Here is a 24,343-nt window from a genome sequence, read left to right on the forward strand (position 1 = left end):
AAATGTCAAATGTCTTTTGTTTTGACAAGGTAGAATATCCCTTATTGGTTCACATAAGGCTTCTAAATACTTCAGTCAATTTTTGTGCCAAAGATTCTGAAGATGAGATTGTCCTATTAAACTTGTGAGGTCACTTTGTATTTATGATACAAAATATTCATAAGATATATGGTGTTTTCTGGATCCACTTTGATATTGGTGAGACATTCAGTTCAGTTCAGTTCAGTTCAGTCGCTCAGTCGTGTCCGACTCTCCGCGACCCCATGAATCACAGCACGCCAGGCCTCCCTGTTCATCACCAACTCCCGGAGTTCACTCAAACTCATGTCCATCGAGTCGGTGGTGCCATCCAGCCATCTCATTCTCTGTCATCCCCTTCTCCTCCCGCCCCCAACCTTTCCCAGCATCAGAGTCTTTTCCAGTGAGTCAATTCTCGCATGAGGTGGCCAAAGTATTGGAGTTTCAGCTTTAGCATCAGTCCTTCCAATGAACACCCAGGACTGATCTCCTCTAGAATGGACTGGTTGGATCTCCTTGCAGTCCACGGGACTCTCAAGAGTCTTCTCCAGCACCATAGTTCAAAAGCATCAATTCTTCAGCGATCAGCTTTCTTCACAGTCCAACTCTCACATCCATACATGACCACAGGAAAAACCATAGCCTTGACTAGATGGACCTTGGTTGGCAAAGTAACGTCTCTGCTTTTTAATATGCTATCTAGGTTGGTCATAACTTTCCTATGAGACATTACTACCCATATATTAATTTTCAAACAAATTATCCTTGGGCAACAGTTCAAATAGGCAAATGAGACCTTAATCTCTTTTTTGAAGTCACCTTTTTATCTTTTTAGGGAAAATTTTAATTCTCTTGGTTGAATGAGCAGAAGTATGGATTCTCAAAAGTCCATTGACACCATGAAACTTTGCTTACTGTGAAAACTGTTGCTTGACCAGTTTCTGCAACTGTTCTTTCAATTTTTCCACATATATTGTTTAAATGACTGGTTTAAGGAGCCCCTATTATATATTTTTAATAATAGTTTTACTGAAATATGATGTACATAGCATATAAGTCATCTGTTTAATGTGTACAGAATGTGACCAAGACAGTGGAGTAGGAAGTCTCACCTCCACTCACAGGCACACCATATTTACTATTTGCAAAGCATTTATCTATGATAACAACATGTAAATTAGCAGAAAAGATTCTCTGCAACTAAAGGCATAAATAAGAAACCACAATGAGACAGGTAATAGGGACAAACATTCAGTGTAGTCAGAACCTGCACTCCTGGTGAGATGACCCACAAAATGGAAAGATAATCATAACTGTAGAGGTTTATTACAAGGAAAAAGTGGTCTGAGCCCCTATTGGGCTCCAAAACCTGGGAGTCCTGAACCTAGAAGGCAAGATCCTGGAACATCTGGTTTTGAAAGCTAGCAGGGCTTGCATAAATAAGGCCAGAGTGTTGCAGAAAACAGACTCTCTTAAATGGCACACACAAAAATCTCACACATTCTGAGTTCTAGTACAGGGGCAGTAGTTTGAAAGAAGCCTAGATCAGAACCACTTGCTGATTATAGAAAACCTCTTAAGAAGCAGAAGTTAACTGGAACTCCTCCAGGGGACAGAGATTTGAGGCCATTTGGGGAAACTTATTCTTCTATGAGGACACTAATTCTGGCAAATGCCATTTGAGAGGTCTTCCTGTAGCCTATTAGTGCCAGGGGTTTAACCACCCACCCCTTGTCCTGTAGCTCCTCTTCTGGGACCCAGCCCTGCCCACCAGAAAGCCAGCACAAATCCTGGGAACCTGTAAGTCTCAGAGCTAGCTACACAAAACCTGGCCCCATCAACCAGGGAGCTGGCAACCACTTTATAAAGCATGACCTGGTAGGCAAATTGGGCTGAAAGCCAGTCACGCCCTCCTGCACACCCACAATAACTAGACTCACCATAGCAGAAGGGCTGGCACAGCCTAAGAAGGGAAATCCCCAGAGTACATTGTTCTGGTTATTAGAGAAGAGTGTGCTACTGGTCCTCATAGGACAACTCCAACATAACTACTTCCCCAAGACTGAAAAATGCAATTGAACTATATAACAATTAAAAAATAAACACAGAGAATTAGACAAAATGAAGATACAGAGGAATGTGTTCCAAATGACGGAATAAGATAAAACCTCAGAAAAAGAACTAAATAAAGTGGAGATAAACAAGGAGATCCAACCAGTCCATTCTAAAGGAGATCAATCCTGGGTGTTCATTGGAAGGACTGATGCTAAAGCTGAAACTCCAATACTTTGGCCACCTCATGCGATAAGTTGACTCACTGGAAAATACTCTGATGCTGGGAGGGATTGGGGGCGGAAGGAGATGGGACGACAGAGAATGAGATGGCTGGATGGCATCACCGACTCGATGGACATGAGTTTGAGTGAACTCTGGGAGTTGGTGATGAACAGGGAGGCCTGGCGTGCCGTGATTCATGGGGTCCCAGAGAGTCGGACACGACTGAGCGACTGAACTGAACTGAACTGAAGCAATCTAATTGATAGAGCTTAAAGTAATGAGAGGGCTTCCCTGGTGGCTCAGAGGTTAAAAACGTCTGCCTCCAATGCGGGCGACCCGGGTTCGATCCCTGGGTAGGGAAGATCCCCGGGTAGGGAAGATCCCCTGGAGAAGGAACCGGTAACCCACTCCAGTATTCTTGCCTGGAGAATCCCATGGACGGAGAAGCCTGGTAGGCTACAGTCCACGGGGTTGCATAGAGTCGGACACGACTGAGCGACGGAACGGAAACGGAACGGAAAGTAATGGGAATAGATGCTCAATTAACTCAAGAGAAGAATGAATAAACACAGTGAAAATTTTAACAAAGAGTGAGAAAATATAAAGAAGACTACAACAGAGCTGAAGAATACAACTGAAACTAAAAATGCCATATAAAGAATCAACAGTAGATTAAATGATACAGAGGACAAGATCAGTGAACTGGAAGATAATGAAAATTACTCAGGCTCAACAGAAAATAGCATTAAGAAGAATGAATACAATTTAAGAGACCGCTGGGAAAACATCAAGAATACTAACATTCACATGATAAGTTCCCAGAAGGAGACAGCAGAGAGAAAGGAACAGAGAGTTTATTTGAACAAGTAATATCTAAAAACTTCCCTTCCCTAACCTGGGGAGCTCAGTTCAGTCTCTCAGTAGTGTCTGACTCTCTGAAACCCCATGGACTGCAGCCTGCCAGGCTTCCCTGTCCATCACCAACTCCAGAGCTTGTTCAAACTCATGTCCATTGAGTTGGTGATGCCATCCAAACATCTCATCCTCTGTTGCCCTCTTCTCCTCCTGCTCTCAATCTTTCCCAGAAAAGGGTCTTTTCAAATGAGTCAGTTCTTCACCTCAGGTGGCCAAAGTATTGGAGCTTCAGCTTCAGCATCAGTCCTTCCAATGAATATTCAGGACTGATTTCCTTTAGGATTGACTGGTTTGATCTCCTTGCAGTCCAAGGGACTCTCAAGAGTCTTCTCCAACACCACAATTTAAAAGCATCAATTCTTCAGGACTCCGTTTTCTTTATAGTCCAACTCTCACACCCACACATGACTACTGGAAAAACCGTAGCTTTGACTAGATGGACCTTTGTTGACAAAGTAATGTCTCTGCATTTTAATATGCTGCCTAGGTTGGTGATAGCTTTTCTTCCAAGGAGAAAGTGTCTTTTAATTTCATGGCTGCAGTCACCATCTGCAGTGATTTTTGAGCCCAAGAAAATAAAATCTGTCACTGTTTCCATTATTTCCCCATCTATTTGCTATGAAGTGATGGGACTGGATGTCATGACCTTAGGTCTTTGAATGTTGAGTTTTAAGTCAGCTTTTTCACTTTCATCAAGAAGCTCTTTAATTCCTCTCTACTTTCTGCCATAAGGCAGGACCTGGGGAACGAAATTGGTATTTAGGTCCAAGAAACAAAGAAATCCCCAAACAAGATAAACTCAGAGAAATTGACATCAAGACACATGGTAATTAGAAAAACAGAAATTTAAAATAAAAGGAGAATTAAAAAATCTCCAAGGGAAAAGTAGCTACTTATGTACAAGGGAATTTCCATAAGACTATGAGCTTACTTTTCAGCAGAAACTCTGAAGCCTCCAGAATGAATACCACAATATATTCTAAGTGGCAAAAGGAAAAAAACCTAGAATCAAAAATATTACACCCAGCAAATACATCATTATATTTGACAGACAGATAATGTATTCTACAGACATGCAAAAAACAGTTTAGTACCACTAAACATTAAAAAAATCACCCAGGAAGTATAAACATGAAATAAAAATCTCATTGATAAAGGCAAACACGAACCACTTATAAAGCTCACTGCTCCTCCTGCCTTCAATCTTTCCCAGAATCAGGGTCTTTTCTAATGAGTCAGTTCTTCACATCAGGTGGCCAAAACATTGGAGTTTTAGCTTGAACATCAGTCTTTTCAATGAAGACTCAGGACTGATCTCCTTTAGGATGGACTTGTTGGATCTCCTTGCAGGCCAGTCAGTCAGTTCAGTTGTTCAGTCGTGTCTGACTCTTTGTGACCCCATGAATCACATCTCTCCAGGCCTCCCTGTCCATCAGCAACTCCCGGAGTTCACTCAAACTCATGTCCATCAAGTTGGTGATGTCATCCAGCCATCTCATCCTCTGTCGTCCCCTTCTCCTCCTGCCCCCAATCCCTCCCAGCATCAGAGTCTTTTCCAATGGGTCAACTCTTCTCATGAGGTGGCCAAAGTATTGGAGTTTCAGCTTTAGCATCAGTCCTTCCAATGAACACCCGAGACTGATCTCCTTTAGGATGGACTGATTGGACCTCCTTGCAGTCCAAGGGACTCTCAAAAGTCTTCTCCAACACCACAGTTCAAAAGGATCAATTCTTCGGTGATCAGCTTTCTTCACAGTCCAGCTCTCACATCCATACATGACCACTGGAAAAACCATAGCCTTGACTATTGGCAAAGTAATGTCTCTGCTTTTTCATATGCTATCTAGGTTGGTCATAACTTTCCTTTCAGGCAAAGGGACTCTCAAAGGTCTTCTCCAACGCCATCGTTCAAAATCATCAATTCTTTGGTGCTCAGCTTTCTTTATAGTCCAACTCTCACATCCATACATGAGTACTGGAAAAATCATAGCCTTTACTAGATGGACCTTTGTTGGCAAAGTAATGTCTCTGCTTTTTATTATGCCATCTAGGTTGGTCATAACTTTCCTTCCAAGGAGTAAGAATCTTTTAATTTCATTGCTGCAGTCACCATCTGCAGTGATTTAAAAAAAATAAAATCTACCACTATTACCACTGTTTCCCCATCTATTTGCCATGAAGTGATGGGACCAGATGCCATGATCTTAGTTTTCTGAATGTTGAGCTTTAAGCCAACTTTTTCACTCTTCTCTTTCACTTTTATCAAGAGGCTCTTTAGTTCTTCACTTTCTGCCATAAGGGTGGTGTTATCTGCTTATCTGAGGTTATTGATATTTCTCCAGGCAATCTTGATTCCAGCTTGTGATTCATCCAGTCCAGCGTTTCTCATGATGTACTCTGCATCTAAGTTAAATAAGTAGGGTGACAATATACAGCCTTGATGTACTCCTTTTCCTATTTGGAACCAGTCTGTTGTTCCATGTCCAGTTTTAACTTTTGCTTCCTGACATGCAGACAGATTTCTCCGGAGGCGGCTAATGTGGTCTGGTATTCCCATCTCTTTCAGAATTTTCCACACTCTGTTGTGATGCATACAATGAGAGGTTTTGGCATAGTCAATAAAGCAGAAATAGATGATAGTGCATTTTAGTAGAGAAATTTGACATTAATGTATTTTGTTGTTTCATTTAAATGTTAAATAGTAACATTTGATTTGTAATCAAAGTGTGTGGCATTATCTGTGTCTTGATTCTTATTGGGTGGGTGAAGTGAAGAACAGGGTATGACAATGTTCTTTATCAGTCCTGTTTCCTTGCAGTTTTTACTGAACTCTAGAGTCAACAGGGATAGAGTTTGCTCAGAAACACAAGCAGCTCCAATGCACACTTGCAAAAGTACAAATGTCACCCTAGCCCTCAGCACCGAATTCCATGAAGGGCTCTCCTCTCCAATATTCCTGCCCTTGATACTGAGAAAAGTGTGAGACAGGTGAGCCTCAGATCATTGTTCAAGGCAGTCTGGTTGCATGTATTGCTGACTTCCTTCTTATGAATGGAATTCTCCATCCTATCCGACTTCACTAAGTGTGTAGGGTAAAATGCCAAAAAAATATCCTGAGATCTGGATATCTTCACAGCAAAATGTAGAAAAAAGATTGGATGTGCAGAATATTCCAAGTGATTATATCAGTGAAGAAGACTGAAACTGTGTGCCAAGAAAACCATCTCTTTGTAGGCTGTGCATATTGTCTTTTCCATGTATTGTTCATAAATAGATGTGATATGTAATACATATGAATGAAAGTTCTGCCCTCTTAAGTACAATATGAAAACATTCTTATTGTAGTAAGACTAGCCCTGAAAATGCTTTAGTATAAATGCGTTAGTATTTTGATTTTTCAAATCATGACACTGTAACACAATTAAGAAATTTAAAAAACAAAGTTCAGATTTCAATCATTTTAAGTATATTCTCAGAGTTATGAATTCACCCACATGGATTTTAGAATAGGTTAATCATTCAGGAAAAATCCTGTATCCAGTGATTTCTTATTTCCCTCCACACTACTCCCCACATCTTTAGCTCTGGATGACCATCGATCTATTTTCTGCTTATGTATTTGCGTATTCTGGACATTTTAAAATTGAATTATACAATAAGCAGTCATTTGTGACTGGCTTCTTTTATTTATCATGATTATCCATGGCTCACCAATGTTTTAGCATGTATAAGCAGTTCATTTCATCTTATTCCTAAATCATATTCTAATATATAAACATACTACATTTATCCATTTATGAGTTGATAGATATTTGGGTCATTTCTATGTTTTGACTATTATGACTAACATTGCTACCAACACTTGTGTGCAAGTTTTTATGTGGACATTTTTTCGTTTCTCTTAAATATATATGTAGAAGTGGCATTGCTGAGTCATATGACAACTATACACTTAACATTTTGAGAATAAGCAGCCATTTTCTATTTGGAAAATACCTCTATCTTTCAAAGAAACTGCATCATCATGCATTCTTACCAGCAACAGATAAGGACTTTAATTTCTGTATATCCTCATCAAAACTTGTTTTTATATTTTTGATTATAGTCATTCTAGTGGATGTGAAGTGCTCTCATTATGCTTTTGATTTGCATTTCCTTGAAGGATGATGATGTTGATTATTCTTTCTTTTGCTTGTTGGTCCTTTGTTATCTTCCTTGGAGAGATGTCTATCCAGATTCTTTATTTATTTACTTATTTTTTACAGGCTCTTTTAATAGGATTATTGCTTTATTATTGAGCTATAGGAGTTTTGCCTGAGTCCTGGGATAGAAAGACATGTGAGCAGAGGGAAGGGATAACAGGTGACACACAGTCATTGATACCTAAACCATTAAAATTATTATCAAGCAAATTTTGGTGGGTAAAATGATCTGTATGTTTTATGACTGTTTTTGAGGAGTTATTACAACTGCATAAAAATATATACACAGAGACTAGAAAAGAATATGCAATTTGAAATTAATTTTCAGATTGGCAGGATGATGGATAATACTCACTTCCCACCCCACTTCCCAAGATTCTTAATGCAGTTACAAGGGAAGGGCCACATGATGGCTGAAGTATCTCTTTCACATTTGAACATATTTTCAAGCCAGTTCATCAGTGATTCCTGATCATCACTTTCTCACCAGGACCCAAACCTACCTTATCTATGAGATCCTAAAAACTGTTTCTATGGTGTCCAAGAGACAATTGAGACTTGGGAATCATTGAAGAATTACAGCTTACTCAGTGTCCACTCAACAGACTCCAGAATGTGAGGTTTTCTCAAATCACAACCCGAGACTGTTTTACATTAAACTATTTTGTTTCCACTAGATTTGTCTATCTTTTCCAAGAAAATGAAATAGTGAGTCTAAGTTATCAGACTAGAACACAACCTTTGGTTGGAATAGGGACACAAGCAAGAGTGTTTTTTTTTTCTTTTTAATGATTTTAAAAAATTAATTGTAGGATAATTGCTTTACTGTGCTGTGTTGGTTTCTGCCATACAACAAAGTGGATCAGCTATAAGTATACATATGTCCCCTCCTTCTGGAACCTCCCTCAGCCCTCCACCCCACCCATCCCTCTAGGTTGTCATGGAGCACCGGGTCGAGCTCCCTGTGATGTACAGCAAGATCCCATTAACTATCTGTTTTATATATGGTAATGTATATGTTTCAGTGCTATTCTCCCAATTCGTCCCAACTTCTCCTTCCCTTGCTCTGTCCACAAGTCTGTTCTCTATGTCTGTATTTGTATTTACTGCTCAGCAGATAGGTTAGCCAATACCATTTTCTACATTATAAATATATGTGTTAACTTACAATATTTGTTTTTCTCTTTCTGACTTACTTCACTCTATGTAACAGGCTCTAGGTTCATCCACCTCAGTAGAACTGACTCAAACTCAGTTCTACTCAGTTCAAACTTTATGGCTAAGTAGTATTCCATTGTATGTATGTACCATAACTTCTTTATCCATGCATCTGTCAATGAACATCTAGGTTGCTCCCATGTTCTAGCTATTATAAATAGTGCTGCAATGAACAATGGGGTATGATGTCTTTTAAAATCGTGGTTTTCTCAGGGTATGTGCCCAATAGTGGGATTGCTGGTTCACATGGAAGTTTTATTCCTAGTTTTTAAAGAAATCTCTGTACTGTTCTCCATAGTGGAGGTATCAATTTACATTCCCACCAACCATGAAAGAGGGTTCCTTTCTCTCCACATCCTTCCCAGTATTTACTGTTTGTAGATATTTTGATGATGGTCATTCTGATCCATATGAGATGATATCTCATTGTAGTTTTGATTTTCATTTCTCTAATAATGAGCAATGTGGAGCATTTTTTCAAGACTTTTTGGCCATCTCTATGTCTTCTTTGAAGAAACATCTGTTTGGGTCTTCTGATGGACCTAACTGATTTCTTCAGGACATTCTATCCAAATGCAGAAGAATACCCTTTCTTCTCAAGTGTGCACAGAACATTTTCCAGGATAGACCACATCTTTTGTCACAAATCAAGCTTTGGTAAATTTAAGAAAATTGAAATCATATCAAGCATCTTTTCTGAACACAACACTATGAGACTAGATACCAATTACAGGAGAAAAAAAAAACATAAAATGCACAAACACCTGGAGTTTAAGCAATACACATCTAAATAACTAACAGGTTACTGGAGAAATTAAAGAGGAAGTCAAAAAATACATGGAATCATTTGACAAGGAAAACACAATGACTCAAAACCTATAGGAACTAGCAAACCCAATTCTAAGAGGAAGCTTATAACAATACAAGCCTATCTTAAGAAAAAAGAAAAATATCAAATAAAAAACCAAACCTTACACCTAAAGCAACTGGCAAAAAACAAAAACCCCCAAAGTTAGTAGAAGGAAAGACATCATAAAGATCAGAGCAGAAATAAATGTAAAAGAAATCTATAGCAAAGATCAATAAAACTAAAAGTTATTTCTTTGATACAATAAACAATATTGACAAACCATTAGCCATATTCATCAATAAAAAGGGAGAAGAGGCAAATCAACAAAATTAGAAATGAAGAAGAGTTTACAATAGACAATGCAGAAATGCAAAACATTGTAAGAGACTACTATGAGCAATTATAAGCCAATAAAATGGGCAAACTGGAAGAACTGAACAAGTTCTTAGAAAAATTCAACTTTCCAAGACTGAACCTTGAAGAAATAGAAATTATGAGCAGACCAATCACAAGAACCAAAATTGAAACTGTGATAAAAAACAATCTCCCCCAAAACAAAAGCGCAGGGCCAGGTGGCTTCACAAGTGAATTCTACCAAATGTTTAGAGAAGAGCTAGTACCTATCCTTTTCAAACTCTTCCAAAAAACTCCAGAAGAAGGAGCACTTCAAACTCATTCTACCAGGCCACCATCACATCCAAAACCAGATAAAGACATCACAGAAAAAGAAAATTATAGGCCAATATGATTGATGAACACAGATGCAAAAATCCTCAACAAAATTCTAGCAACAGAATTCAACAACATATTAAAAGGCTCATACACCATGATCAAGTCAGGTTTATCCAAGGATGCAATGATTCTTTAATATATGCAGATCAATCAATGTGATGCACCACATTAACGAATTGAAAGATAAAAATAATCTAAATAGACACAGAAAAACTTTTGACAAAATTCAGCACAGTTTGTGATAAAAAGCACTCCAGAAATATGGGCATAGAAGGAATCTATCTCAACATAGAAAAGTCCATATATGACAAACCCATGGTAAACATTATTCTCAATGGCAAAATATTGAAAGCATTTCCTCTAATATCAGGAACAAGACATAGGTGCCCACTCTTGCCACTATTATTCAACATAGTTTTAGAAGGCCTAACAATTGCAATCAGAGAAGAAAAAGAACTAAAGGACTCTAGATTGGAAAAGAAGAAGTAAAATTCTCACTGTTTACAGATGACATAATACTATACATAGAAAATTATTAGAGCTCATCAATGAATTTAGTAAAGTCACAGGATACAAAATCGATACACAGAAATTCCTTGCATTCTTATACACTAACAACAAAAAAAATCAGAAAGAGAAATTAAGGAAATAATCCCATTCACAAAAGAATAAAATATCTAGGAATAGTTCTATGTAAGCAGACAAAAGACAAGTATATAGAAAACTGTGACACTCATGAAAAAAAAATCACATAATACAAGCAGATGGAGAGATATATCATGTTATTGGATAGGAAAAATCAATATTCTGAAAATGACAATACTATCCAAAGTAATTTACAGATTTAATGCATTCCCTATCAAATCACCAGTGGCTTTTTTCACAGATCTAGAACAAATATTTTCACAGTTTGTAAGGAAATACAGAAGATCTCAAATAGCCAAGGCAATCTTGAGGAAGATAAGCAGAGCTAGAGGAATAAGCCTTCCTTACCTCAGACTACACTACAAAGCTACAGTCATCAAGACTGTATGGTACTGGCACAAAAACAGAAATATAGACCCATGGAACAAGTCAGAAAGCCCAGAGATAAATTTGTGCACCTATGCACACCTTATCTTTCACAAAGGAGGCAAGAATATACAATGGAGAAAAAACAATCTCTTCAGTAAGTGGTGCTGGGATAACTGGACAGCTACATATTAAAGAATGACATTAGAACACTTCCTAATACCATACACACACAACCAAAACTCAAAGTGGATTAAAGACCTAAATGTGAGACTAGAAACTATAAAGCTCTTAGAGGAAAACATAGGCATAATTCTCTTTGACATAAATCATAGCCAGATCCTCTATGACTCACCTCCCAGAGTAAAGGAAATAAAAACAAAAATAAACAAATGAGATCTAGTCAAATTTAAAAGCCTTTGCACAGCAAAGGAAACCATAAACAAGATGAAAAGTCAAACCTCAGAATGGGAGACAAAAATTGAAAGTGAAGCAACTGACAAAAGATTAATCTCTAAAATATACAAGCGGCTCATACAGCTTGATATCAAAAGCCATTTTAACATTAAAAAAAAAAAATGACTGGCTACTGCCACATAGCTTACTTGGCTCACTCAGCAAGGCTTTCAGACTTTCAGAAGCTACAAAATAATTTGATTAGAAACCAGAGGATTGAAAAGAACAAGGAGCAATATTTTTTAACATAAATTCTGAGAGCAAGGATGGGACAGTATGCTCAAACATGCCAAGTTCAATTACTTCCACCTTAGCATCCTGTTAAGATATACTCTGAACCTGATGAGGTATAATTCATTGAAATGGTTACAATCAAACAAAACTGCACACATTCCATGAGGATGAACTAGAGCTCTGAATAAGACTTCTGAATTATTTCACATGTTGCATTCAAGCGTTTTTTGGAAGTGAGAAAATCATCTGTAGCAATAATTAATATTTTTGCCTGCCCTAAAACATTAGAATATTATACACAACAGAGATTCTGAAACACAATGGTTTAAAACTTAAGCTATAGGGACTTCCCTGGTGGTTCCAGTGGTTAGGAATTGCCATGCAATGCAAGAAACATAGATTCGGTCTCTTGTCCAGGAAGATCTCACATGCCACAGGGTAAATAAGCTCATGTGCCACAACTGCTGGGCCTGTGCTCTAGAGCCCACAAGCCGCTACTACTGAGCCCATGCACTGAGTCTATCGAAGTCCATGCCTACAGCCTGCACTCTGCAACAAGAGAAGCCACCACAATGAGAAGAGTAGCCCGTACTCACCACAACTAGAGTGTAATCCCCGCTCACCACAACTACAGAAGTCTGCCCCCAGCAACCAAGAACTACCACAGCCAATAAATAAATAATAACTTTAAGCTATGGAGTATAAGTGCCCCCAGAGTGCTGTCACAGGTCATGATGTCCAAGATAAAATTGTAGTTTAACTAAAAGTCAAGATAGCTAGTAACCTGTGCTTGATATATAGTCAGTATTCCTATATCCCTGAATTAGTCGTTAGAGCTCCCGGGATCAATTCCCTATCAGCAGGGGGAAACAGGAGACATGTCTACTGTTTTCTGAGGACCATTGTTGTTTTTAACATGGGGCATGGACAGCATTTATGGTTCAGTTCCTTCTTATTGAACACAATTTAGAATTCCTGTAATCATGACCCAAGCCTGGTGACATACAAGTCCAGGAGCAACTAAACCCAGAGGCAAACTACGCATATGCCTCACGTCCAACAAATGTCTGCAAACATCGGTGAATTTTCAAAACCTTCAGAAGATTACTAAGAAGATGGATTTCTGCCTTAGCTGCCTGCTGCCAAAATTAGTATCAGTCTATCATACCAAAGGAAATGTACTCTGACAGGCAGAAAGAAGGAAGAGAGAAAATCTCACCAGAAAAAAGTAAATTTTCCAGGAGTGAAAGAATCACAAAAGACTGAGAAATGATGCCTGACATCAGAGCGTACACTGTTCCCTCATTTGGGATGAGAAGAAAGCTTGCAGAGCTGATGCTGGAAGTATTCACTAAGGGTTGCTCTGAGTCACGAAGCATCAATCTACCCCGACCACTTCCAGCAGAGCCCAGCAACTCTGTGTCACTACACCTGACTCAGCTTGTTCATGTGCTTACCCAGACGCAGGCACAACTTGGGGAGGGAAGAGGACTAGCAGATTTCCTGGTCCAGTCCCACCCCAAAGGAATTGCTTTCTTCATCCATGTCTTGGGAAGGGGCTTCCTTCTGGAGACTCACTGAACAGCTGCTCCAAGTTCAAATCAGTCAGGGAGTCCCTGGCAGTGGCCACCTGCAGGAAGTCCTTGTCAGAAGTGGGGCTGAAGAGCAAGAGCAAAGGGTCACAGTCACCTCTAATTCCTGCGGGCAGGCTTATGCTCTTTGTTCGAGCCTCAGTTCAGTTCAGTTGCTCAGTCATGTCCAATTCTTTGTGACACTCTGGACTGCAGCATGCCAGGCTCCCTGTCCATCACCAACTCCTGGAGCTTGCTCAAACTCATGTCCATCGAGTCGGTGATGCCATCCAACCATCTCATCCTCTGTCATACAATTCTCCTCCTGCCTTCAAACCTTTCCCAGCATCAGGGTCTTTTCAAATGAGTCAGCTCTTTGCAGCAGGTGGCCAAAGTATTGGAGTTTCAGCTTCAGCATTAGTCCTTCCAATGAATATTCAGGACTGATTTCCTTTAGGATTGATTGGTTGGATCTCCTTGCAGGCCAAGGGACTCTCAAACAAATTCTCCAACACCACAGGTCAAAAGCATCAATTCTTCAGCACTCAGCTTTCTTTATAGTCCAACTCTCACATCCGTACACCATCTGCAATGATTTTGAAGCCCCCAAACTAAAGTTTCTCACAGTTTCGATTGTTTCCTCTTCTATTTGCCATGAAGTGATGGGACCAGATGCCATGTTCTTAGTTTTCTGAATGCTGAGTTTTAAGCCTACTTTTTTGACTCTCCTTTTTCACTTTCATCAAGAGGCTCTTTAGCTCCTCTTCACTTTCTGCCATAAGGGTGGTGTTTTCTGCATGTCTGAGGTTACTGATATTTTCCCGGCAATCTTGATTTCAGCTTGTGCTTCATCAAACTGAGCATTTCTAATGATGTACTCTGCATATAAGTTAAATAAACAGGGTGACAATATACAACCTTAACGTACTCCTTTTCCTATTTGGAACCAGTCTGTTGTTCCACGTCCAGTTTTAACTGTTGCTTCCTGACCTGCATACAGGTTTCTCAAGAGGCAGGTCAGGTGGTCTGGTATTCCCATCTCTTTAAGTATCGTCCCCAGTTTCCACAGTTTCTCAATTTTCTCTGAGCCTCTTTCTCCTTCTAAAATTTCTTCAGCATCTCTTCAACACTCAAAGCCCCAGAATGCTTCCTTTTCTTCTTCTCCTTACTGGCATTGAGGGCTGTGAAACTGGCTTTGGAAACTTGGATTTTTCCGAGTTCTTCTCCTTGTCATGTCTCATCTTTTTACTTCGTTATCTTCTCACCTCCTTCTTTCAGCTTCTGCTTCTTTGAAGATCATTTCTTCTTTTCTTTAATGAAGTCATCTTCAGATTCTGATGTTTGTGTAAACTGCAGGTCTCTTGAGTTAATGTAAAATCCTCCATGCTTTGTAGGCAAAGATACAGGAACAAGCTTATCATATACCTCAGAGTTATTGATGAAGGAATTGGATTCATCATAACTGAAACCTATATCAATCAAGTCCTGTATAAGCTCTTTTCTATATTTCTTTCCACCATATTTTTCTTCAAATTTCCAGGCAAGCGTTTCCACGTTATGCCTTTCCTTTTCTTTATCATTGGAAGGATCCAAGAGCTCTTTCTTGTCTGAGGGTTGAAGACCTTTCACCTCCCCTCATAGGTTCTTCACCAGCTCTGGGCAGCCGAACTCTGGGCAGCACTTGTGATTCAGCTCAGAGAGCCAAGTGTGACCCCAGCAGCTGCTGCAGATGGCTCAGAATCCTGACTCCTTTCTGCTCCCCAACCTGTTATTTCTGGGATTTCTTAAAAAATGCAGGGCTCAAAGAATCTAGGAGAGAAGTGAGCTGGACCTTATGACTGTCTTTGAGATGAGCTGACTCTAACTGAAGGGTAGAAGCTAAAAGCAGAAGACTGAAATCTCCAAGTCAAAGTACAGCTGTAAAGTTTACGTGAAGAGCAAAGTAAAAGATATGACTTGCTAAGAATCATGTTTATATTCACCATGAAATCACAAATATGATCAACTTTATGTTGTGAATTTGGCAGTTTTTTATAAGAGAACTCACTAACTGTTTATAGTCTTCCATTTTCATATATACCATTCCCCTCTGCTTTTCAGCTATTGCTAAAACACCCTGAACCTTATTGCCTTTAAGTCTATCTATCTCAGATCATTTCTTATCCATTATCACCACTTCTCCATCAAAGCTGTTTGGATATATGTCACATTCACTTAGGAAGTATCATTGAGTCACTTCTTTCTAAGAGGGTTGAAAGTCTAATGATTATAGATACAGATATATAATTTATGCTACTGGATTAATGGGGTAGGACTAAATTCCTGAACCTTTATTCTCTAAGAAATAATACTTCCACCTTAAAATTGCTGCATAGTTGGTCATCATTTGCCTATGTGCAAAATTAGTCCTGATTAAAAAACTAAAACAAGTCCTAAGCAAGTGAGATAATCCAGATTCTGCAACTGCAACAATTCCCCAATCATTCATTAATCACCAAATATGTACCTTTTTAAAATAATGTAAGGAACTGCATTAGATGACTGCAAAGGTAATTGAGAGTCAAATTTCTTCTACAGGAAGGTTTCATTCTTTTGCGGGAGTATAGACAGCACCCATTTTGGCTATGCTTACCTTGTAGCCACACCAGTCGGAGGATGAATGATTGTGTGCCCTTGTGTGGGCATACTACAGTTCAGTGTGGAGATGATTAAAATCACTTTACTTTTCAATTCTATATACTTTGAAATGATTCTCTGGGGTAATTATGGGTGACCCTCTGGAGTCCAACTATGCATAGGGAAAGAAACAAAAGTAACAGAGAGAAGAAATCTCTTTTTTTAAAAAATTAATTTATTTTAATTTGGGGCTAATTACTTTATGATATTGTAGTGTTTTTTGCCATACATTGACATGAATCAGCCATGGGTGTACATATGTTCCCCATCCTGAATCCCCCTCCCACTCCCTCCCCATCCTACCGCTCAGGCTCACCCCAGTGCACTAGCCCTGAGCATCCTGTCTCATGCATCAAACCTGGACTGGTGATCTGTTTCACATATGATATTATACATGTTTCAATGCTATTCTCTCAAATCATCCCACCCTTGCCTTCTCCCACAGAGTCCAAAGGTTCATTCTTTACATCTGTGTCTGTTTTGCTATCTCACATATAGAGTCATCGTTACCATCTTTATAAATTCCATATATATGTGTTAATAAACTGTATTGGTGCTTTTCTTTCTGACTTACTTCACTCTATATAATAGGCTCCAGGTTCATCCACCTCATTAAAACTTATTCAAATGAATTCTTTTTAACAGCTTTTTAAAAATTTTTATTTAATAAATGATACAAAGCACAATGCCAAAAACATTAACAGTTAAAATTTCACCAAATAAAAAAATACTATAGAATACACAGTTGCAAAAAGCTACATTAAGTTATTTTACAACTGCCTCAAGCTGCAAAAAGGAAAAAAACCCAAATGCCATACCTAAGTTATCCCTCTCTCAAAATAATGCCATTTATATTATAAACCACGATCTCCCCATCAAAAGGAATGATAGCTGCTCATTTCCCAGAAACTACAGCTCACAGAAAACCAACAAAGGCACGAGATACAGACCATTCACTTATGAATGTGTAAAAGTGAAGAAAGTCCACATTATTCCTACAACATGTCGAAAGTGCCTCAGAATTCACACAATACCAACTTTCTCATGGTTCTGGTTAAATTACATATACCAGTTTATAACAAATGGCAAAATCTGTAACTCTGCTCAAAGTTTTAAAAGATTACTTAAGAATAGTTTCTTGTATTTCTATGCCACCTTTATAGTTCTGGTTTCTCATTTCTTAATTAGTAAATTCAGCGTGCAGTTTCTATCCCAGGCTAATTTATACACTTCTGGAAGGAACGGCCTCTTAAATCCACAGAGTGTTGAGGTGGAGCCCCCAACCACGTCAGATTCATTTCACATATGATAATATACATTTTCCCGAATTATCCCACCCTCGCCCTCTCCCACAGAGTCCAAAAGACTGCTCCACACATCCAAGTCTCTGTTGTCGCGTATACAGGGTTATCGTTATCCTCTTGCTATATTCGTATATATGTGTTAATATACTGTATTGATGTTTTTGTTTCTGGCTTACTTCACTTTGTATAATAGGCTCCAGTTTCGTCTACCTCATTAGAACTAATTCAAATGTATTCCTTTTAATCGCTGAGTAGTACTCCATTGTGTAAATGTACCACAGCTTTCTTAGTAATATTCCATTGTGTATATGTACCACAGCTTTCTTATCTATTCGTCTGCCGATGGACATCTAAGTTGCTTCCATGTCCTGGCTATTGAAAACAGTGCTGCGATGAACATTGGGGTACACGTGTCTCTCTCAGTTCTGGTTTCCTCCATGTGTATGCCCAGCGGTGGGATTGCTGGGTCATATGGTGGTTCTATTTCCAGTTTTTTAAGGAATCTACACATGGTTCTCCATGGTGGCTATACTAGTTTGCATTCCCACCAACAGTGTAAGAGTGTTCCTTTTTCTTCACACCCTCTCCAGCATTTATTGCCTGTAGACTTATTGATAGCAGCCATTCTGACCAGCGTGAGATGGTACCTCATTGTGGTTTTGATTTGCATTTCTCTGATAATCAGAGGAGAGTGAAAAGGTAGGCTTGAAGCTCAACATTCAGAAAACAAAGATCATGGCATCTGGTCCCATCACTTCATGGGAAATAGACAGGAAAGCCAGACTTTATTTTTGGGGGCTCCAAAATCATTGCGGATGCTGATTGCAGTCATGAAATTGAAAGACGTTTACTCCTTGGAAGGAAAGTTATGACCAACCTAGATAGTATATTAAAAAGCAGAGACATTACTTTGCCAACCAAGGTCCGTCTAGTCAAGGCTATGGTTTTTCCAGTGGTCATGTATGGGTGTGAGAGTTGAACTGTGAAGAAAGCTGATCGCCGAAGAATTGATGCTTTTGAACTGTGGTGCTGGAGAGGACTCTTGAGAGTCCCTTGGACTGCAAGGAGATCCAACCAGTCCATTACCTCATGCGACGAGTTGACTCACTGGAAAAGACTCTGATGCTGGGAAGGATTGGGGGTGGGAGGAGAGGGGGACGACAGAGAATGAGATGGCTGGATGGCATCACCAACTCAATGGACATGAGTTTGAGTGAACTCCGGGAGTTGGTGATGGACAGGTAGGCCTGGCGTGCTGTGATTCATGGGGTGCAAAGAGTCGGACACGACTGAGCGACTGAACTGTACTAATGAGTGATGTTGAGCATCTTTTCATGTGTTTGTTAGCCATCTGTATGTCTTTTTTGGATAAATGTCTGTTTAGTTCTTTGGCCCATTGTTTGTTTGGGTGGTTTATTTTTCTGAAATTGAGCTGCATGAGCTACTTATATATTTTTGAGATTAATTCTTTGTCAGTTGCTTTGTTTGCTATTATTTTCTTCTATTCTGAAGGCTGTCTTTTCACCTGGCTTATAGTTTCCTTCATTGTGCGAAAGCTTTTAAGTTTTATTATGTCCCATTTATTTTTGCTTTTATTTCCACTACTCTGGGAGGTGGGTCATAGAGGATCCTGCTGTGATTTATGTCAGAGTGTGTTTTGCCTATGTTTTCCTTTAGGAGTTTTATAGTTTCTGGTCTTACATTTAGATCTTTAATCCATTTTGCTTAGTTTTGTGTATGGTGTTAGAAAGTGTTCTAGTTTCATTCTTTTACAAGCGGTTGACCAGTTTTCCCAGCACCACTTGTTAAAAGAGATTGTCTTTTCTCCAATCCTTGCCTCCTTTGTCAAAGATAAGGTGTCCATAGGTGCGTGGATTTATCTCTTATTTAAGTAGGGAGTCAAAATGTTCCCAAAGGACAGAAAGATAACATAGAAATTATGAGAGGCAAGGATTCAACGATGATCAACAGTATGAAAAATTTTTATGAGAAAGCAAAAAGCAATGGGCATGTTTAGCTATGCAGAGAACTTTGATATATATTAATTAATTGTCTTGGCATTGGAAATTTTTGTACTAAGGTTGTTTATCAAGTTCTGTGCCAGAATTGTTCATATCCTATGCCTGGGTCCAGTTTTAGGGTAGCTATATGACCCAAAAATCTTTATGCTAAGTTCTGAGACTCTGCTCAAAATCTTTCAATAGAAGGAAACATTGGCAGAGATCTACTTTGAATAAGTTACTCTTGTCAATATAGTTGAAAGAAGTCCTTAAGTATTTTTTTCATCATTAAGATATAAAAATACCTCTCTTACAATGTCATATGTTTACATTTCATTACAACTTATCGTTCTGCTGCTTTTAATAATTGTTTTCCTGTAAAAAGTGTCTTTGAAAGAGTCCTTTAAAGAACAGCCTGTATCACTAGAAGTTATAACTAAATCCCATTTATTTGTTAAAAACATCAGAACTAGTTGGATGTTTGAAACATTAAAAGTGTCATGAACATCAAACTAGTTTGAATTTTGGCAGAGAGGTACATTCTGGTTAGACAGAATGTTTACTGCATGTCTGTGAACACAGGGTTGCTAGAAAATCTTCCCACCAAACAAATACCCTGCCCAAAAGGTTTACAATTCCTTCTCTTTTGACATTCTGGCAGAGTCAGCAGCTAATCAGGTTTAAATTATACTTTTTAATAAAGTTACTCCTCAGTGGTTGAGAATTCAGACATACAGGTATGTTCTTGAATACGAATTTGACTTTAATTAAAGGGTTCAACTTATTATATTTTGGTTACACATCAATTTTATAAGTAATACTATTTTTTGAAAATGTTCAGAACAACTTTATAATGGCTTGTTAAATTCCTGTGGTAAATCCCCACAACTTACGTCCATATGGAGAAGAGATATGCCTTTCATTCAATGAGAATAACTGATTTAGCCCCTTAATGTTTACAATCATAGGCTAAATCCCATTTTTAATATGAATAAGAATATTCCCAGCCCCAGAGCCTATCAGGATATGTAACTCTGAACCACTACTGTCCAGATATAACATCAGCATAAAAATATTTTCCAGATCTAATAATCTATGGAAATTGTTAGTCATGGTTGCTTGTGATTATTTGTGAGACACTGTTGAAATAGAAAATTACAAGGCTTAAATACTTTGAATCAATCTTGGTTAAAATGAAAGAAGCCACAAATGACAATGGTATCATGATGTCTTAAAAAACTTAAGAGTAAAACTGTTGTCATAAAGTACTTTACCAGTCATTACTGAACAGTGAGGGAGAAAATGGGGGAATATTTTCACTCCAGTGTCCACAAGAACATTAACCAGCTGGTGCAAAAGTATTCTTTTTTAATAATAGATTTTTTTTCTATATTTACATAAAAGTTGAAAAGACAGTACAGTGAGTTCCCCTATACCCTTCACATGCCCAGTTTCCCTTATTATTGATGTTATATTGCTACGGTACATGTGTCACAACTAAGAAGCTAACATTGGTACTGTAAGTTCAGACCCTGGTGGCCTTCTTGGCTTCCCCTTCCCGGTGGCCATCTTGGCTCTTTCTTCCCCTCTTCATCTCCCACCGGAGGGAAAAAGTCCTGCCAAACCGCCGAGGAATCTCTGATGTAATAACCCTCTGCCGAGATCTACACTCCTTCCTGACCTCCAGAGCAATCAACCCGGTCTAGCCACCTTGACTAGCTGACCATTAACAATCTTGCGTTCCTGAGCTTTGCCTTATTTAGGCTGGTCCAGGTTATATGATGTCACTTCCTGCCCCGAAGACATAACAATCGCACTCTGCCTTTGTTCGGGGCAGAACTACTTGTGGCCATTCTTGCGGTCAGTGGGTTCTGCCCAAGAGCGCACTTCTATTAAAGCCTGTTACTTTTCTTCAGTGTCTGGGCTATTTTTTTCTTACAGCCTGCGGCACCCGTTCTTCAGAACTTACAGGTACATTACTTTTAACCGAACTCCTTATTTTATTCACATTTGATCTTAGCCAAAAGTCTGAGAAGTACTCCACATTTTATTTAGGGTTCACTAATTTTTTCCTATGTCTTTTATGTTCCAGGATCCCTTCCAGGACGTTTTATTTAGTCATCATGTCTCTTTTGCCTTCTCTGCTTTATGACAGAGTCTCAGTCTTTGCCTATTTTTGATGATTTTGTTTTGAAGAGTGCTCTTCAGATATTTTGCCTCTTGACTAATGTTTTTCTCATTGTTAAATGAGATTGTGTTTTTTGATGAGGATGGTCACAGAGATGCACTTCCATTCTCATGACACCACACTGTGTTGGGGGTACATGAATTATTATTTGGGTGAGGTTGACCTTCATAGCCTGGACTGAGGCAATGCTTGCCAGAATTCTTAACTGCCAAGTAGAAAAATAACATTTTATTTATTCATTTTTTACTACTACCTTTTTAATTTTCTTTCATCATTCATGTTTGTCCAGAACAAAACACTAGGCATGAAGGAAAAAATAACTGCATTTTTAAACTCAATCTGTCTGAAGTATATTATAACATATGAAACCATGCCATTATGTCTTACAGAAAAAAATAGCATTCAAATAATAATTTGATATTAAGGTAAAAGATTAAGACCAAAGTCCAAGTAAGCCATCTGTGCAAGTCATGTTTCCATTCCATTGAGTTTACAGAAATGTTGGCATGATGTGTATGATTTGAAATGTCAAATCCTCGAAGGTTTCTGTATCAGGGTTTAAATAAAAACTAAAATGTTGGCATAGTGTCAGTGATTTTCCAGTTCCTGTTTGATCTCAGAAATGTACAGGTTATCTCGGCCATCAGCTACTTCTTTGTTGGGACTTCTCAGATGGTGCAGTGGTGAAGAACCCACCTGCCAATGCAGGAGACATAGGAGACGTGGGTTCAATCCCTGAGTCAGGGAGATCCCCTAGAGTAGGAAATGGCAACCCACCCCAGTAATCTTGCTTGGAAAATTCCATGGACAGAGAAGCCTGTAGGGCTATGGTCCACGGGGTTGCAAATAGTTGGACATGACTAAGCAACTAAACACACACACACAAACTTCCATGTTGATAATGGCTTTCTTCAGGACTCTCTCCCCAGAAGCTTTGTTCCCCAGGCCCACCTGCAGTCTTCCTAAATTCAGCCGCATGGAGGCTGAGGGCATACAGAGGACAGTGCTTACTGTAGGGCTGGGTGATTTTCTGTCTGTATGGCAGGGCTGCCTCCCAGTTCTGCATGTACAAGCAGATGCCATGGCTTGGCACATCATGTGCATCCTACACATGTTACTGTCCTCAAACATGCAGCTCTTCTCCTGGCTGAGTTCGCAGATCTCCAGCAGCTCACTGGGGGAACTTGCGTAGTGCTTGGCCCTTCGTAACTCAATACATCACAAACATATCTGAGCTTGTCTCTGCCTCTGGGGGATAGGTGAACTTCCAGATTTCCACCTTGGCCTTATCCTTGTCTTTGTTGGTACATCATTGCTCTTACAAGTTAAAAAAAAAAAAAATCTCTTAACCAGTCATTTATATCTCCTCTTGAGTACAGGAGGTCAACGTAGCTGGTAAAAATCTCCTCTCCCGGGTGGATTTCTCTAACTTCTGCCAGGGTCCCCTTGCAGGTCAGAATGACATTAGTGCACTCTCAGCAAATATTGCTGATCCCAAATGAGAAAGTTCTTCATCTTCGATTGTAAATCCATGACAGTTAACCTGTATGAAGAGTACTACCAGGATATCATTTTGGGGAACTGAAGGTGCTTGGAATGAAAGCGATACAGAGCAGGAAGGTCATTCTGAATCAAATCCTTCTTCTCATTATCTACTTTACCCAGATGTGACTCCAACTCCTTCATGGCTAACCATTTCTCTGAAGGTGTTCTTTCTGGGCGGATTTTATGTATAGCCAGAATTCTTGCAATTAATCTTACAGTCTCTGAGGGATTCCAGTTTTCCGCCAAAACAACCATGGGAGAACATTCCAGCTTGTGTATCAGCCGGTCATCTTTCTCACATGTTACCTTACAGTAAAATGCCCACTTGCATCTTCCTCATTTGGACAATCCTCCTTTCATGGTGAAGCAGAACTCACAGTGGTTGCCCTACTCATTGACCGTGAGCATGGAGGCATAGGCCTGCAGGAGAGGAGAAAGTCCCTACCTGGAAGCATTGTAGGGCCTTGCCCTGGCTGCAGAAGTGCTCCAGACCTCATCCCAGCATCTCAGTTTGTGCAGAGGAGCTGCAACTGCAGCTCCCCAATAACATCTTATTTTAAATGTTAGTCTATATATGTGCTGTGTAGCAGATATTTGTCGCTCTTTTTTAGCTGTCTCATTCTTTGAACCTCTTTCCTATAATAAGAAATTTCTCATCCTTGTAAGTTCTTGCTTTGCTAGAGCACAAGGATAAAATGCACAACTCTTTCAGTAAAAGGTGGCTTCTTCTTCTCTGGTGGCTCAGATGGAAAAAAATCCACCTGCATTGCAGGACACTGGGATGGAAGCCCTGGGTTGGGAAGATCCCCTGGAGAAGGAAATGGCTACCCACTCCAGTATTCTTGCCTTGAGAATTCCAAGGACAGAGAGCTTGGTGGACTACAGTCCATAGGGTTGTAAAGAGTTGGACATGACTGAGCAACTAATACACTTGCAATAAAAGTGAGGAATTCCTGCTCTAGTGATCACAGGCATCACATCGCCAGTGAGGTAGATGCCATGTGGAACCCTCTCTGGTAAAGAGATGGCAGAGACATTGAGTTTTACAGGCAGCATGATATGATTTGCCTACTTGTCAAAAAGTCATAGGGTATAGGTCTTAGCTTTGTCTGACAGACCAAGAAACTCACTCTAGTGGATTCTTTC

General features: G+C 39.3%; 1 pseudogene; it reads right to left on the reverse strand.

The window, feature by feature from the left end:
- Positions 1-22,153: 22,153 nt before the first annotated feature.
- Positions 22,154-23,690, reverse strand: LOC129561156 (N-lysine methyltransferase SMYD2 pseudogene; annotated as a pseudogene).
- Positions 23,691-24,343: the final 653 nt, after the last annotated feature.

The sequence above is a fragment of the Moschus berezovskii genome, chromosome 10 (genome assembly GCF_049115385.1).
Source record: "Moschus berezovskii isolate FMDL1 chromosome 10, NW_MosBer_1.0, whole genome shotgun sequence".
Classification (NCBI taxonomy): domain Eukaryota; kingdom Metazoa; phylum Chordata; class Mammalia; order Artiodactyla; family Moschidae; genus Moschus; species Moschus berezovskii.